At 39.6% G+C, this 19268-nt stretch overlaps 1 pseudogene across 1 annotated transcript; it reads left to right on the forward strand.

Moving 5' to 3' along the window:
* Positions 1–246: 246 nt before the first annotated feature.
* LOC127126044 (legumin A-like) lies at positions 247–2422 on the forward strand (annotated as a pseudogene). Its single transcript, XR_007804886.1, has 4 exons — positions 247–759; positions 848–1098; positions 1187–1813; positions 1899–2422. The product of XR_007804886.1 is annotated as a legumin A-like (transcript).
* The last annotated feature ends 16846 nt before the right edge of the window (positions 2423–19268 follow it).

A 19268-nucleotide genomic window follows, 5' to 3' on the forward strand; every position in this document is an offset into this window, starting at 1 on the left:
ATAAAAGTAAAACATATAAGTAAGCAACTGGTTGATGAAAATTTCACAACTTTTGAAACAGTATGTAGTAACACTTTAATTTCAAGGATTAATTAATTTGGTAACCAAGACCATAACTGCGTATTAAAGTAGCTAATAAAAAGTTTATTCTTTTGTAATGCAGAATATGTAAGAAAGAAACATGGAGTATAAGAAGTAAAGCCATGGTCCCCTGCCACCGATTTCAGCTATAAGAATTGCAAGTATGCTCTTTGTCTGGTAATGGAGATGATGAAGCCATTAGCCACCTCCTCTATCAGACATAGGTGTAAAGCATTATGCTTCCATAGCCATGCAAGCTGCAGAATGTCCAATTCTCAACATCCCACTTTCAATGACGTGTCCAACCTTCACCACCCTCTCTTCTCTATAAATTACCACTTCTCATTAAGGTTCTCCGCATCACAACCAACATTCTCTTAGTATCTCTCTTCATGGCTAAGCTTCTTGCACTTTCTCTTTCATTCTGTTTTCTACTTTTGGGTGGCTGTTTTGCTTTGACAGAACAGCCACAGCAAAATGAGTGCCAGCTAGAACGCCTCGATGCCCTCGAGCCTGATAACCGTATAGAATCGGAAGGTGGGCTCATTGAGACTTGGAATCCCAACAACAAGCAATTCCGATGTGCTGGTGTGGCCCTCTCTCGTGCTACCCTTCAACGCAACGCCCTTCGCAGACCTTACTACTCCAATGCTCCCCAAGAAATTTTCATCCAACAAGGTTACTTATTTTGATCTTATACCAACTTCTTTACGTACATTACATGCATATTAGCATACTAATTAGTGTTCTACTATACCAATTACAGGTAATGGATATTTTGGCATGGTATTCCCCGGTTGTCCTGAGACCTTTGAAGAGCCACAAGAATCTGAACAAGGAGAGGGACGCAGGTACAGAGACAGACATCAAAAGGTTAACCGATTCAGAGAGGGTGATATCATTGCAGTTCCTACTGGTATTGTATTTTGGATGTACAACGACCAAGACACTCCAGTTATTGCCGTCTCTCTTACTGACATTAGAAGCTCCAATAACCAGCTTGATCAGATGCCTAGGGTGAGCACTGAGCATAATTAAACTTCCCATATAAGATAATATGTTGTCTAAAACAGTAACATAGATTCTATCTATCTATGTTTGACAGAGATTCTATCTTGCTGGGAACCACGAGCAAGAGTTTCTACGATACCAGCATCAACAAGGAGGAAAGCAAGAACAAGAAAATGAAGGCAACAACATTTTCAGTGGCTTCAAGAGGGATTTCTTGGAAGATGCTTTCAACGTGAACAGGCATATAGTAGACAGACTTCAAGGCAGGAATGAAGACGAAGAGAAGGGAGCCATTGTCAAAGTGAAAGGTGGACTCAGCATCATAAGCCCACCCGAGAAGCAAGCGCGCCACCAGAGAGGCAGCAGACAAGAGGAAGATGAAGATGAAGAGAAGCAGCCGCGCCACCAGAGAGGCAGCAGACAAGAGGAAGAGGAAGATGAAGATGAAGAGAGGCAGCCGCGTCATCAAAGGAGAAGAGGAGAGGAGGAAGAAGAAGACAAGAAAGAGCGCCGCGGCAGCCAAAAAGGCAAAAGCAGAAGGCAAGGAGACAATGGGCTTGAGGAAACAGTTTGCACTGCTAAACTTCGATTGAACATTGGCCCGTCTTCATCACCAGACATCTACAACCCTGAAGCTGGTAGAATCAAAACTGTTACCAGCCTGGACCTCCCAGTTCTCAGGTGGCTCAAACTAAGTGCTGAGCATGGATCTCTCCACAAAGTATGTTTTTTCATATTTTAATTTGTTTTTCCATGAATCAATTTCATGTCGAACTATGTGCTAACTCATTACAATCTTCATACAGAATGCTATGTTTGTGCCTCACTACAACCTGAATGCAAACAGTATAATATACGCATTGAAGGGACGTGCAAGGCTACAAGTAGTGAACTGCAATGGCAACACCGTGTTTGATGGAGAGCTAGAAGCCGGACGTGCATTGACAGTGCCACAAAACTATGCTGTGGCTGCAAAGTCACTAAGCGACAGGTTCTCATATGTAGCATTCAAGACCAATGATAGAGCTGGTATTGCAAGACTTGCAGGGACATCATCAGTTATAAATAATCTGCCGTTGGATGTGGTTGCAGCTACATTCAACCTGCAGAGGAATGAGGCAAGGCAGCTCAAGTCCAACAATCCCTTCAAATTTCTAGTTCCAGCTCGTCAGTCTGAGAACAGAGCTTCGGCTTAGATTTCGCACCAAATCAATGAAAGTAATGAATAAGAAAACTAAGGCTTAGATGCCTTTGTTACTTGTGTAAAATAACTCGAGTCATGTACCTTTTTGCGGAAACAGAATAAATAAAAGGTAAAATTTCAGTGCTCTATGCTTTTCTACTCCAAGTTATAACCAGATGATATATAACAATCACAATAAATAAATGTGAGTAAAAAAATATTGAAGAAAAATGATGTATTGGAATTATAACTAGCCGGACTGGATTTAAGGAGTTACAATGAAATTTTTTGAGATAGCTTGGAGGATGTTTGATTCTAGTAGATTTTTTCACACTGTTATGGGTATTTTAAATATAAATAATGTGGGTAATAATAGGGATGCATATTAGAGTTGGAGTCATAAATGTAACTGGGGATCCATGAAGGAATCATAAAAAAAGAACAGCATCATCATCAGTGGCATAGTGAGTGACATTGGAAGCAAATGAAGTGACATTATCATTGTGATACTTATAAGGAAAAATATCCGCTTAAAAAAACATGTCTAGAAATGAATGTGCTATCCAGATACATGTCATAAAGATCATAAACCTCAGGTTTACATCAGACAAAAATCCACTTCCTAACTCTAGGGTCAAGCTTATCCCTTCTTAGCATCAAGGTGTTGGCAAAGGATAAGCAACAAACACTTTTAGATCAATAAAAGTAGGTGAAGATTGAAACAAAATCTCATAGGTAGTTATGTTGTTTATCACATGAGAAAAGGCAATTTATTAATGCCGAGAGTGACATGGCATAAAGCAAAAGACCAAAACCGTTTTGAAAGTCTTGAGGGAAAAAGCAAAGATCTAATAACATTCAATAGGTGTCTATGTTTTCTCTCAACAACAGAATTTATTGTGAAGTTTCTACACAATTCTGATGTAAAATGCTGAAGGAGATATAAAAGGAAGACATATTAAGTTACACTCCATTATCACTTTGTAGAAACAAATTTAACAAAAACTAGAAATGCAAGATTTAGTGCCAAACTTATTTTTCATAAAGATTGCTCAAGTAAATTTAGAAAATGTTGTCAACAATAGTAAAGGAAAATTGATAATTTTTAAGGAAATGTTGATAATAGACCCCAAATGTCCATTTGTATGAGATCAACACATTTTAAAGATACCTGAACACTAGTAGGAGAAGGTAATTTTGTTGGTTAGAAAAATGACAATGATCACAAATGATGCTCTTATTAGATTATATGTATTTAAAATTCTTAAAAAGTTGTTCTAAAACAATGTGAGAACATAAAGCATATACTCTAACACGGACACAAGCAAGTGTGTGAATCCGATAAATATGTTTTATCGAAGTCTGGTGTGTTTGTAGGATTTGGATATTATAATAATGGTATGTTTATGATGAATTTGAATGGAGTTCCTAATGATTCTGGTTCTGTATTTATGTCCTCTTCGAATGTTATCAATTCATCGTTATGGCATGCTCGTCTAGGACACATACATTATAAAAGAATGCATGAAATGTCTAAAGATGATTTAATTCCTGGTTTTGATAAAAATGTAGAAAATTGTAAAACTTGCATGTTAACAAAGATCACTAGGCAACCTTTTAAAAGTATAACAAGGAAATCTGTCATTCTTGAGTTGATACATAGTGATTTATGTGATTTGCATGCTACTCCATCATTAGGACATAAAAAATATTTTGTCACTTTCATAGATGATGCATCTAGATTCTGCTATGTTTATTTGCTGCACGCTAAGGACGAATCCTTAGATAAATTCAAAATTTATAAAACTGAAGTTGAAGTGCAACATAATGTGTTGATTAAAACATTACGTACAGATAGAGGTGATGAATATTATGATCCTGTATTTTTCCAATCCGTAGGAATCATTCATGAGACTACGGCACCTTATACACCTCAACAAAATGGTGTGGCTGAAAGGAAAAATAGAGTGTTTAAGAAAATGGTGAATGCCATGTTATCTTACTCTGGTTTGAGTGAAGGGTTTTGGGGAGAAGCTATGTTAACGGCTTGCTATTTGTTAAATAGGGTTCCTAATAAAAGGAACAAGACTACCCCATATGAACTTTGGTATAAGAAACGATCCAACTTAACATTTCTACGTGTTTGGGGTTGTAGGGCCGTGGTTAGACTCCCGGACCCAAAAAGGAAAACTTTGGATGAAAAGGGTGTAGCTTGCATCTTTGTTGGATATGCTGAGCACTCCAAGGCCTATAGGTTTTATGTTATAGAACCTAATGACTCGACTTCTATTAACATAATTATAGAATCGAGAGATGCCATATTTGATGAGAATTGTTTCTCTTCTATACCTAGACCAAAGGACTCTATACCTAATTCAGATGAATCTCTAAGGGATGATCATTCAAATGATGTGCCAAGTGAGACACTTGAACCCCGTAGGAGCAAAAGAGCTAGAAAATCTAGATCTTATGGATCTGATTTTCAACTATATTTAGTTGAGGGATCAAAGGATCAGATTGACACTCAATACTATTATTGCTATAGTATAGAGGAGGATCCAAGAACGTATGATGAAGCTGTGAAATCTCGAGATTCTGCTTTTTGGAAAGAAGCAATTGACGAAGAGATTGGTTCTATCATGGAAAATAATACTTGGGTATTATCTGATTTACCACCAGGTTGCAAACCATTGGGTTGCAAATGGATCTTCAAAAAGAAGATGAAAGTCGATGGTACAATTGACAAGTTTAAAGCTAGATTAGTTATCCAAGGCTTCAGAGAAAAGGAAGAGATTGATTATTTCGATACCTATGCTCCTGTTGCCCGTATCACTACTATTAGATTGTTGATTGCCTTGGCGGCTATTCATAATCTAGTGATTCATCAAATGGATGTCAAAACAACATTTCTGAATGGTGATTTGGAGGAAGAAGTGTATATGAAGCAACCTGAAGGATTTGTAATGCCTGGTAATGAGCATAAAGTGTGTAAGCTAGTTAAGTCGTTGTATGGGCTGAAACAAGCTCCGAAGCAGTGGCATCAAAAGTTTGATGAGGTTGTTTTGTCTAATGGTTTCATTCTAAACCAAGCTGACAAATGTGTGTATAGCAAATTTGATACTTCCGGTAAAGGAGTTTTCATTTGTTTATATGTTGATGACATGTTGATCTTTGGCACCGACCAAAATCAAGTTGATAAAACGAAGAATTTCTTATCATCAAAGTTCTCCATGAAGGATATGGGAGAAGCGGACGTTATTCTTGGTATTAAGATTAAACGGGAGAATAAGGGGATTGTAATTACGCAATCTCATTACATTGAGAAAATACTCAAGAAGTTTAATTATGAAAGTTGTTCTCCAGTAAGTACTCCCATGGATCCGGGAGAAAAGCTTATGCCAAATACAGGTAAACCTGTGGATCAACTCGAATATTCAAAAGCTATAGGCTCTTTGATGTATGCTATGATTAACACTAGACCGGATATTGCTTATGCGGTTGGAAAGTTGAGCAGATTTACTAGTAATCCTAGTAGACATCATTGGCATGCGATAACTAGGGTATTCAAGTATTTGAAGGGTACAATGAATTATGGATTGTCATATATGGGATTTCCTTCGGTGTTAGAGGGTTATTCGGATGCTAGTTGGATAAATAATGCTGAAGATTCATCCTCTACAAGTGGATGGGTGTTCTTGCTTGGGGGAGGTGCCATCTCATGGGCTTCCAAGAAGCAAACATGTATAACTGGTTCCACAATGGAATCTGAGTTTGTAGCATTAGCTGCTGCTGGTAAAGAAGCGGAATGGCTAAGGAATTTGGTATATGAGATTCCGATATGGCCTAAACCGATATCACCAATTTCTATCCGTTGTGATAGTACTGCCACATTGACTAAAGCTTATAGTCAAATATACAATGGAAAGTCTAGACATTTGGGTGTTAGACATAGTATGATTAGGGAATTAATCATGAATGGGGTGATATCTATTGAGTTTGTTCGGTCGCAACAAAACTTAGCTGACCACTTGACGAAGGGGTTAGCTAGAGACTTAGTGAAGAAGTCGGTAATTGGGATGGGATTAAAGTCCATTTAAATCTATTAGCTATGGTATACCCAATTCCCTTCTAATACAACATTAGAAGCAGAATTCAATGTGGAGAGATCATAGTTAGAGATTGGAGCAATTGTGCTTATCTTCCCAAGGTATGTGCTCAGACCTGCAAGTGATGGCTAGGTTGAATTATATCTTCTTAATGGTTCTTTTGGAAAATTGCAAATGCATGTGCAAGATTAAAAGAATCACCTATGTGAGCATGACGTTTTGCCGCTTCAAGAAGCTTGGACTTGGCTTCCTATATGCTTATTAATGGATAAGGACACATGGCTTGTAAAGTGTCAAGTATGAATAGTAGAGTATTGTAAGAAACATATGTGTACTATATCTTCAGACACTCAAATGGATTGACGGGTTCAATCGCTATGACACCTCGATTTTCGAGTATTTGGAATGTGTATTTGTACTAAGATGAAAATTCAATCGCAAGACATTTTCATTTATGCATTTGTTTGATCGTTATACCTGTGTGTTATACCCTTGTATATATTATTGCATATACTGAGTAAATCAAGGATTACACTAAAATGGGGGGGATTTGTTGGTGATTTTAGTATCATCAATGTATTTTAGTAGTAATGTGATTTACTACAGGGCGATGCAATTATGCGTTAAAGCTTGGAAATGAGTTAGGGATAGTGCGGAGTGCACGCTCGTCGAGCCAACGTATAATTGAATGCGAATAATTGAAACGGGGTTCCAAGGGGAGAAGCCCCTGACGGGGTGTGGGGCAGCGCCCCGTTCGAAATTTTCTTTTGAACAGTTGAATCCTTTCCCAACCGACGTAACCGTTTCTGAACAGTTGCGTCTTTTCGGTTTCTGTTATTGATCTCCTATATAAGGAGTCATTTGGCCTCAGTTTAAAAAAAGAGATAACGAAACCAAACTTTCTCTCTACATTCCTGAACATTTTTTCTTTTCCAGAAACAAATTGTTCTTCAAGAATTATCCCCACAAAGATTTCGTGAACCCAGGCAAGAATAGGGTCGAAATACTTTTTTCGGAAAGTGTACGAACACGATTCTTCGAAGTTATCCAGGATTATCATACCCGATTATCTAACAGAAAAGTTGTCAACAATAGTAAAGGAAAATTGATAATTTTTAAGGAAATGTTGATAATAGACCCCAAATGTCCATTTGTATGAGATCAACATATTTTAAAGGTACCTGAACACTAGTAGGAGAAGGTAATTTTGTTGGTTAGAAAAATGACAATGATCACAAATGATGCTCTTATTAGATTATATGTATTTAAAATTCTTAAACAATTGTTCTAAAACAATGTGAGAACATAAAGCATATACTCTAACACGGACAACTGAAATGACATAGACATGTCGACACTATTGATATAAAAAACATATACTGACACTATATATATATATATATATATATATATATATATATATATATATATATATATATATATATAATATATATATATATATTATTTATTACAATTAAATAAAATAAATATTATTTATAAAGGTCTAAATTAAGAATCAAAATATATACATAGACATCTAAATTGAGAAATTTATTTATCCATCTACTATAAAAAAATGTTTAAAATATTTAATATCTTTAAATCCTCATGATTAGCATTTTTTCACGTCTTCATTTCTTATACATGTGTTCAAGAAGTGTATAAAGTATTGAAACAAAGAGATAAAATTTGTACATCAAGCTCTGCCATAGTCATGAGACAGCAGATGAACGAAAGTAATCACGAAATGGTTCATAAATTGACTCAATAAATGGGTGCCATGCTTAAACAGTTAATTCAAGATTCGACTCAGAGTTACCAAGAACACCTCGACCGGAAACCCCAGTCTGACATGAGGAGTTGTTCGACGAAACGATCGACCAAGAACACCAAGTGGTCGAACCAATACCCAGGGTGGTCCAACGGTCTCCCGTTGTGTTAGTCAATAGAAATCAAGATCCCGACCATGTGGTCAGGAAGGTTCAACAAGATGCAATGGCTGGGGAACAAAATTTATAGGCCATTGTCGAATGAATCATGGTTCGAAATGGGGTAAACCCAAGCCTTCAAAGGCCAACGTATCCGTCTCCATTACCAAACTTTGTTTTACAAACAGAACTACCTTAGGGATGGAAGGTTCCAAAGTTCACCAAGTTCACTGGAGACACTAAAGAGTCCACTATGGAACATGTTTCTAGATATCAAACAAAAGCTGGTGACATAGAAACAATGAGGACTTGAAAATGAAATATTTCCCAAGTTCCCTCACAAAGAACGCGTTCACTTGGTTTACGATGCTACCTCCACAATCCGCTCCACTTGCAGTTGGCAATCATCGGTACCTACCAGAACCTCAGACAGAGGAGCAGCGCGGGATTTACGCTTCTCAGGTACTCATTCATGTTTCTGTCTCTGATAAAACTTATGCCTTATCTGGACCTTTAGCGGAGTTAGACGCTGATACTAGCAAACTTAGAGAGTTTTTCCGTCTTACCATAAATACACCCATAGGCAGGCTAGAAACCCTAGGACTTCCTCTACCGAAAACACTCAAGCTGAAGACACTATAGATTTGAGGTTTATGAACAATGGTTTTAGAGCCTTCCGTGCCACCCCAACTTTTAAAGATCCCACTGATTACTCCAATTGGTTAAACAAGATAGAGAAACAAAAAGCTTAGACTTGGAAAGATATAGGGATATATGACCTCATTATGCTATCGAAATTGGATTTAGATTACAGTAACCCTATGTTAATTTCTTCACTGTACTTCTGGGACAACACACACTATACCTTCCATCTTCCTTGTAGAATGATCACACCCACTCTCTTCGACATGTCCGCTATCACAGGGCTGAAACCCACTGGCCACACCTACGATCCTGATGTATATTTCATGGATACTATTGCCTTTTCGACTACAAGAGCAGCGTATTCAACACACATAACCCACTACCATGACAAAGACACTGAAACTGTCTCCGACGTGGAGCATATAGCTTTTCTGGCTTTGTGGCTGTCACACTCCATATTCTGCTCGAAATCATTACAAGTTACCAAAAAATATCTCACCCTGGCTAACCAACTGCATGCGGGGCCCAACGTCTTCTTAAGTGAGATGATTCTGGCAAGCCTTTACGAATCATTGAGTGACGGAGTGGCTCAACTGAAGAATCTGGGGGATAAAGGGAACCTTCTGGTGTCTGGCCCCTTTTGGTTATTACAACTTTGGCTTAATGCCATTTTCGAGGCCAATATGTCAAACAAGGGTCTCGTCGACGAAGATGCTGAAGGAATCTGGCATAGGAGGGTCGAAGGACCAAGGCTAGCTCAACTAACCCCTAGAGACGAAAGATAAGCCCTTCAACCAACTTTCATGAGTTACATCATGATGTTTGCTAAATGTCATACCTTTATTTCGAGTATGACTCCATTCGCTTTCAGAAAATTTGGCCCTAAGGGGTTTACTAGGACCTTCCCCTCTCCATCTAAAAAGCAAGAGACATAAACCTTACTAATTTGGGAAGCCTTCTTGACACCTAGTATTCACACTCTTCAATTTAACCCTTCGAAGGTCCAAGTTACATTGATAACTTACCAGCCCAACCTTGTTGCTTGACAATTTGGGTTGGTTTAGGTCCTCCCAAAGTGTGTGTACGACAAGAAGAGTAACCTCCTCCTTCATAATGCAGTTCATACTGAAACCATGGCTCTCAAACAAATAGCCAAGTATACTGGCAGAACCAGTTGACTCCATTCCACTTTGAGCCTAGCTTCCTTTGCAGTTGAGAATTTGGGAAGTGGTGGGCTAAGTATTACATCGAGGAATTCTACGACGTTACTTCCTTTATTCAACTGTTTGATAAAGCTTTTCTTCTTGTGCGGGAAAAGACCAGGAAAGGTACTTATACGCTTATAAAAGAAATTCAAGCTTTTCAAAACTACTTTGAAACTGCCTATCCACCTGATGATCTTAGTCGAACCATCCGTGAAGCAGCTGTTACGCTCAAAGAGAAATTTTCAAAGAAAATAGAAACCTTAAAGATTCCCTCATACGTTCCTCCCGAGAAACGCTATGAAATGGCTCTTGAACTATTTCCCCCAAAGTTTCATCCACTGCCAAATACTGACTTCGGAGTGGCTCTTTCCCCCCATTTCCAGATTGGTTCATTTGTGAAGAATCTATTAAAATTCTCCGACAACAATCTCAGAAAAAGGCTTAGCGGGTGGTTGCGACTAAGCACACTTTAGGCAGTTTCAAAGAGCATCTTCATATAGGAATCGAAGATGTCCGAATCGAATTGGACATATATGAAGGTGTGACACAGGGGCTTCCCTCGAAGTATATTCCCTTTGACAAGCTATTTGCTTTTAGCTAACACTGACCATTTTCTATTGTTTTTGTTTAGCTATCAAGATCCCCCCCAAGAAACACACCAACAAAAGACCCATCGACTCGAAGGCCGAAGGAAGTCGCAAGTCTGCAAAGGTACCTCTCTTTCCTTGTTCCTTTATCAGTGTTATACATTGATGATATAACATTTAATTCTTGGCTCAGGTTGCTCGAAAACCTCCTGTGAGTACCCTAAGATTCCAAAAACCTGATGATGCCCCCATCATCGTAGATTCTGACGAAGATGACATGTCGCCTATTCTCGACCTCACTTCTAGGAAAAGGAAGTCACATTCGAAAAAAGCCCGCTGCACTTATTATCCAAGAACATACTCCTGAGGAAATCGCAAGAGTAGCATCGGCTCAAAGTGAGAGCGATAATTCTAGCCCCGGGGTCGAAGGTTATAAGGTACCACACACTTCTCTTCACTTCATTTAACTTGTTTGCCTCTTTTAGCTATTTATACCTTCTGATTATATTGATTTTAGGGTGACGTGAGCACTGTCATTCTTCCTAAGAAAACTGCTTCCTCCATGCCTATCTCTGTGCCTGATGCTTTGAACAGCGTCGACGAACCTACCTATCGATCATCCTCCGAAAAGGGGTCCATAAGAGAGATTAATCAACCTCCACCTGATGATCTTAATGCTTCTCCACCAAAAACTACTACTCAACATTCTCATACCAGTGACTCTAGTCATGAAACTGATTCGAGCGAAGAAAGTGGGGCCAAAGGTGATCCAGACCCTATGGATGAGGATGAGCTAGCTGAAGATGAGGAAACCCCTGGGCCTGGTCTACATACAGCTGAAGGAACGAATGATCCCCAGGGAGAAGGATGAGGCATCGAAGACATGGTTGCAGAGGAAGCGGATGAAGGAAATCTTGCGACTAACCCTGATAATGTTGAAGGCCAAACAGAAGGAAAAGCCAGTGTAGGTGAAGAACATGTTTAAACTCAAACTCCTGTTATGGCTGATAATCTGACGGTTGGAGTTTCATCTAGGAGCCTTGGTGCCCTTTCTGCAAAAAAATTGGCTATCTTGAAGCGAAGCCAGCCACTTGAATATCTAAAGGCTATGCTAAATTGCAGGGAGAGTTCTTCTGACCAAAGCCATAATACTTTAGTGTCTGAAGATTAGCTTTCGAGCACCCCTGCGGGCGAAATCCTCTCTAAAATCAAAGACAAAGTCTTTAAGGGTGACTTGTTTCTGTTGCTGATGGCTGATCCTTTTGCCCCTTTAACTCTGAAAGCTCTTCTTAGCCAGGTTGACTTGCTAGAGGCTTCCCCGGAAGTGGCGAGCGTTATTTTAGAGATAGGAACCATGATCGACCAAGTTGTTGCAGATCATAAGTTGCTACCTCACCTTAGAGGGGAAATAGAGAAAAAGTCTGGTTCTGAGGCTGCAGCCTGGGATGCTGCTACCGAATACACCAATAAGGTCATGTAGTTGGAAAAAACCAAGCAAAAGAGTAAAGAGAAGGTTGATGCTCACGATCGCAACATTGCTTCTTGGAGACAACAAATATTAGAACTTCAGGCAAAAATCTCTGATGCTGAAAAGGACAAACATCAACTATTGGAATTTGATGAAGCTTCGATGGCTCAGGATCTATCACTTGTCATGGAATTTGTCGAAAAAGCTCGGCAGCTCGAGTCAGAAGTCAAACTCCTGCGCTCAAAAAGATCTTTGTTCGAAAAACGGCTAGAGCTCCTCAAAGCCAAGTATCTTCAGATTAAGGCTAACCTTCCATTTTAGTGCTATTTTTATTTATTTGGTAATGTCACAGAATTTTTCCTTGTAATGAATATTGGTCTTCTGGCCCTATGACTTTACTATCACCATTTTGGCACTCTTACCATTTTGGCTTTGCTTCATTCATGCGATTACTCGTCTCTTATTTTTACTTCTTGGATTGTCGGTTTATATTTTTTTCAAATATTTCCCGTTTACTCTTAGAATCCTTCTATATTCGCTGAGCTCTTCAATCTCATAGGCACCATTAGAAAAAATCCGCAGAATTTGGAAAGGGCCTTCCCATTTTGGGGACCATTTCCCCAAGGCTCTATCTTTTCGATCCATTGGAAGGATCACTTTCCAGACCAAATCTCCAGGCGTAAAACTTTTAACTTTCACTTTCTTATTATAGGAGACTTCTATCCTCTTCTTTTGATGCCTTAGTAATTCTAAGGCATTTAACCTTTCCTCGTCTAGATCGACCAATTCATCCAACATCATGCTCCAATATGATTCCGTTGGGAGTTCACGTTGCCTCTGAGTCCTTAGGGATTGTAGGTGAATTTCTACTGGCAAAACAACATCATGGCCAAAAGTTAGGCAAAAGGGGGTCGACTTAGTGGCCTCTTTAGGGGACGTACGACATGCCCATAAAATCTGGTCCAGAGTCTTGTGCCAATTCCTAGGCTTCTTCCCTACATGTTTTTTAATCAAACCAATGATCAACTTATTGGCAGCTTCAACTTGTCCATTGGCCTGAGCATAATAGGGTGTTGACGCTAATAATTTGAACCTATGTCCTTGGCGAATTCCTGCATTTTCCGACCAATAAATACTGATCCTTGATCCGTTTTGACTGTCTCTGGAATTCCAAACCTATAAATAATATGTTTTTGAATAAATTCGATCACATTCTCTTGGTTCACATTTGGTAAGGGTATGGCTTCAATCCATTTTGTGAAATAATCGACCCCTACCAATATATATCTTTGACTTTTCGATGACGGAGGTCGAATTTCTCCAATCAAGTGCAAAGCCCAACCTCTAAATGGCCATGTTTTAATGATAGAATGTAATTCACTTGCAGGGACATGTTGTATGCCTGCATGCACCTGACACTCTTGGCAACCCTTCGCGAATTCAACACAGTCTTTCAACATAGTAGGCCAATAGACTCCTTGACGGAATAAGAGCCATTTCATCTTATGATCGACTTGGTGTGCCCCACATGTTCCACTATGTATAGTCGAAAGGGCAAAGTATGCCTCTGACTCACTAAGGCATTTCAGCAGAATTCCTTCGGGATATTTCTTAAACAACTTTGAACCCAAAAGAACGTAACTTAATGCTTGATACCTGGTTCTTTGATCAATAGATGATGTGGGATTCTACAGGTATAGTACTATTGGCTTTCTCCTATCCTCATCTGTCAAACTGTCTATTGCCAATATTTCAAAATTTCCTTCATCAGCACATCCTAGCTTTGTCTTTTCTAAATGTAAAGGAGTTAATCTTGTTTCCACCACCTTTCCTCTGACTTCTATGACTTTGTGCAATTTTTCCTTCGAAATTTTGTACCCGGATGCAATTTGAGCTAAATCATTAGCTATCATGTTTTCTATTGGTGGTATATGTCGAATATAAACCATTTTGAACTTTTTTAACAATCGATTGGAGATTATGAAATACATGATCAAATTCTCCTTAACACATCTATATTCTTTCGTGATCTGTTTTATGACTAACTCCGAGTCTCCCATTATCTCGACCCGAGTTTCCCCCAATTCTAACAACATTTCAAGTCCAGCTATGAGGGCCTCGTATTCAGCTTCGCTATTTGAACAAATGCCTTCTGCTTTGTACTGGAATTTGGGTTGGAATTTTATTTGGAGAAATAATTACGATCCCGACACCTGTGTCATTCTTATGACTAGAACCGTCGAAGTACAACTTCCACGACCCTAATTCAACATAGTTCAAAGTGTCGATGTCAATGGAGTGATCGACTATGAAGTCTGCTACCACTTGGCCTTTCACAACTTTTAATGGCATGTAGGTTAAGGAAAACTCAGTTAATGCTAATGCCCATTTCCCAATTCGACTATGCAAAATTGGTTTGGATAACATATGTTTAATAATATCATAATGAGATGAAACATACACGTCAACAGGTTTGATATAATGCTTTAATTTTGTACAGGAGAAATATAAGCATAAACATAACTTTTCGATTATGTTATACCTAGTTTCTGCATCATTTAAAACCCTACTGAGGTAGTAAATGGCTCTTTCGACACCATTATCACCCTCTTGTGCTAGCATGCTCCCTAAGGTTTTATCAGATGCAGATATGTATAATCTCATACTTTTATTTCTAGAAGGTAGCGTCAATATTGGTGGGTGTCTCAAGTACGCTTTAATCTTAACGAACGCTTCTTGCTGAGCTTGCCCCCATTCGAGCACTTCCTTGTCGAGTCGAAGCAAAGGATAAAACACTTGCGTCTTCCCACTAAGGTTTGATATGAATCTCCTTAGGAAATTGATCTTGCCCATCAGTGACTGGAAACCTTTCTTTGTTGATGGCGCTTTCGCTTCCATGATGAATATTTGATTGTACCCAGAATACCCGTCAAGCATGCTTAGATATTCATAACTTGTGGCAGAATCGACCAACATTTCCACCACCGGCATTGAATATTCATCTTTTGGGGTTGCATTATTCAAATCTCTGAAATCTATGCAAACCCTTAACGTACCACTCTTCTTTACAACTGGCACAATGTTAGCTAACCATTCGACATACCTGGAAGTACGAATGAAGTTACAATGGAGAAGTCTTTCAACTTCCTCCTTGATCTTTGACAATATTGCTGGAGCAAATCGTCTTGGCTTCTACTTCACCGGCTTCTTTCCAGGTTTGATCGGTAGTTTCAATTCGACCAGCTCCCTACTTAAACTAGGCATTTCATCATAGTCCCATGTGAAACATTCTTTAAACTCTCTCAACAACTAGACCACTTCGATCTTGAGTTGAGGATGAATGTTGGCGCTGATGTAAGTTGGACTTTTTATTACCCGCTCTCCCAAGTCCACTTCTTCGAGGGGATCTTGAGTCAACATCTTAATATTTGTTGCTAGTGGGTCCTTCTCGAAACCCAAAGGCTCGTCGTCATAGATCGCATCAAGCCTCTGGTTTTTTTCTTTGTCTTGACCTTCGTCAGGTGGTCTTGGGTCAAAGTCTTTCCCGGGACCTACTGGTGGAGAAATTTCACTGGCTTCGACAACCATATTTTTTACTTCGGCCTCTAAGGCCAATTGTTGCTTGTTTTCGGCTATGTAAGCTGAAATCCTCTTTAAAGCTGCAAACTCAGTCATCATCACTAAATTCACTTCCCCACCCTGTGGGGTTAATTCCAGATACTCCTAAATATCCGAAGTTCTCTTCGCCCACTACCTCTCTGTCCCACCGGAAACCATAGTGGGGATGAGGTGATAAGGAACAGTAGGTGTTGTCATCAGGGGCGACCGCAAACTCGGCTGAATTACAAGGAGCTATAGCGGCTAAATGCTTGTCAAATTGGCGCCTGTCAACATGATTAATAGGGGTTTTTAAATACCCATGATCCGCCTCTATATTTTCGACGATACCATTTGGACGCCAAATTATAATCCTCTGGTGCATCGAAGATGGGACGGCTCCAACTCCATGGATCCATTCGCTTCCCAGCAACATGTTGTAGTTTGCCTTCGTTTCCACAATCATGAACATTGTGGACCTAGTGACCATTCCCATAGTCAATTCGACTTGGATAGCCCTAGGGTGGAACCTACTTTGCCTTCATAAATGGTTAACACCATATTAGGAGGTTTGGCATCAGTGTCATATTTGCCAATTTTCACCAACATTCGATGGGGCATCAAATTCAGAGTCGCTCCATAATCTACCAGTATTTTATTAACTGGGATGTTTTCGACTTTTCTGGTGATGAAAAGGGGTTTCAGATGGCTTTTCATGGTGTCACCGGGTCTTTCGAAAAAAGCATTCTACTCTTCGACACAACCAGTGTTCATTATATAGTAACAGACCGGTTTGTGAGTGGCCATTTCCCTCTCGGTGATACTGTCATCATCATTGACTTCGGTGATCCGATCGAGTTCTCTGGGCATTATGGATACTACTCTGACTAAAAGGTCTAAGGAATCCTCTGAACCAGATTCGAAGTTATCAGTTAATAACTCATCTTCGGCAACCATCTGATTTTCTCCGTCCGTCTTACTTGAAATCTTGGGATCTCTTTTGGTGAAGTTAGAGCCATCCTTCTCCTTCACCATCACGTTGGTACTTGATTCAGCCTGGTCCATTTTTCCAGCTTCTCTTTTGGCTTTTCACCTTCTTTGTTCTCTTTTCCACTGGCATCTCGTCATATGATTCTTTCCTTTAGAGTTTTCGGACACTTGTGCGGTCCTTTTGTCGGACCGAAATTCCTGGCGATAAGCCAACGATGAGCCTCTTTCAACCTCAAAGTTCTGCCACTTGCCATGACCACGTCTCCTACCCTGAGCTTGCTTGACTCACTTCCCATCTGATCCTTCGATGCTTGGCTTAAAGGTCAAGGGTTGGAAGTTTTGCCCAGCTTGCTTGGTTTCGCTCAACTTCACCATGGGGCGCCTAGGATCAGGATATCTCCTGGGATCAAAAAAACTTTTCGGCTTGCCCGCTTGATTATTGTGTATAGCTTTACGGCCATTTTGGTGATTCACTCTCCTAACCCCTTCTAGATTCTAGGATGCCCTTTTGTCAAAGACAACATTGCACCTGGGGCATATCATAACTTCTGATTTCTTTTTTTGGCACCTTTTGATTTCTTGTCGACTTCCATGGAGACTTCTCGAGATACCTCCACCATATTAACTTCCATGTGAATATCCTCAGTAATATCCAACCTTCGGAATTGTTTTTGAAGGCCGTCAGTGGCATTGTCCAACTGAATGAAATTATCAGCGGTCTCTTTAGTGATCATCACTAACTTTGAATTTCCATCACCCTCAACATCTGAGGCTTCAACATTTTCTTTCTTGACATCCTTTGTACCCCTTTGGGCGAAACCGTCAAGAGGTGCCTGCTCGAAGTGCTCATGTACTTTAACCATGACAGTCCCATGGACAAAGTCTTCAGTAACTTCGGTCATACAGAAATCATCAATGAATTCAATGAAATTCACCTCCTCTAGCTCAGTATAATGAGCTTCAGCAATATGTAGAGGATCATAGTCGATTTTCATCTAGCTCCGTGTCTTATCACCGAACTTAAGTCTTCCCACCTGGATTGCATTCTGCACCAAATCCCTAAAAAGAAAACATTGAGATGTTTTATGACCCCAAAAACTATGGTATTTACAAAACCCTCGTTTCTTTCTTTGTTCTAAAGAGGGTACTTTAGCACCCGATGGTACTATCATTTGACCATCTTTGACCAGTAAGTCAAAAATTTCGTCATATTTTGTAACGTCAAATGTATATGTTTTCCCGTTTGAAGGAGCTAAAACTTTGCACGTATATGGTGGCACTTGTGTTAATTTAGCAAGGTCTATCACAGTATCATCGAAGTTTGGAACTTCATGACCTGAATCTTCGTGATCTTTCCTAAAATCGACATAGGCTACCCTTTTACCTTTGTTCGTCCTAGCCTTTTCTTCTTTTAAACACTCTACTTGTCGAACTCTGTCAGCTAACTGGGCCATATCCCTTAGGTATTGAGTATCCAATTTCTTTCTAATCGAATAGTCAAGGCCATCAGCGTCCATTTCGACCAGCTCGTGCTCTGGTACTTGCGTAAAACACTTGGCTTTGAGCATTTGAAATCTATTCAGGTAGTCATCAATTGGCTCAGTGAATTTCCGTCTGACACTAACCAACTCTTTAAAACTTATGTTCGTTTGCCCCATGTAGAACTGTTCATGGAACATTCTTTCCAGTTGGTTCCATGATTGGATCGAATTTTGGGGCAAAGTTGTGAACCATGTGAAAGTATTCTTTGTAAGAGAACTTGGAAAAAATTTCATCCGAAGACTCTCGTTATTTGACATATCCCTAGCTTCAATTAAATATCTCGCCACGTGTTCGACAGTAGACCCCGTAGTATCCCCAACAAACTTGGTGAATTTAGGGATTTTGGTCCTCAGGAGTGCATCCGTTTGTAGGACATACTCTGCTAAAGGCGACCTATAATTTGGTCTTCTAAGGCCAAAATTTACCCCATTTCGAACCATAATTCTTTCGACTATGGTTGCTAGGTTATTATCTGCTGCCACATCATCATGTCGAACTTGTCGTATGATATCATCAGCATTTTGATTCCTATTTACCATTAACACCCTTGGTTCCCTAGGTACATGTGGTTCAATCCTATGGGGTGTTACTACTCCCTCTTGATTTTTTGGGATCTGGTTAATGGTGAAGTCTTCCTCAAATGTGGGCTCTTGATTCTCTCTTACCCAATCCCTAGGTAGGGGACGCTGGTGCTGAGGTATACCAAGAAACTCAGACATACGAGCCACTTGTGCTGTCATCTGTTGATTCAACTGAGTTGTATTATGAATCAGAGGATTTAGCATAGTGGTAAAAGTTTGAGTTAACATTTGGACCATTTCATGATTGCTTTCGTTCATCTGTTGCCTCCACGCCGCTGCAGAATTATTGGTAAGAGTGGGTAGTCGTAGTGGGTGTCTTAGACCTAACGCTTGATTGGTTCGAC

This window comes from Lathyrus oleraceus, chromosome 3 (genome assembly GCF_024323335.1).
Source record: "Lathyrus oleraceus cultivar Zhongwan6 chromosome 3, CAAS_Psat_ZW6_1.0, whole genome shotgun sequence".
Taxonomy (NCBI): Eukaryota; Viridiplantae; Streptophyta; class Magnoliopsida; order Fabales; family Fabaceae; genus Lathyrus; species Lathyrus oleraceus.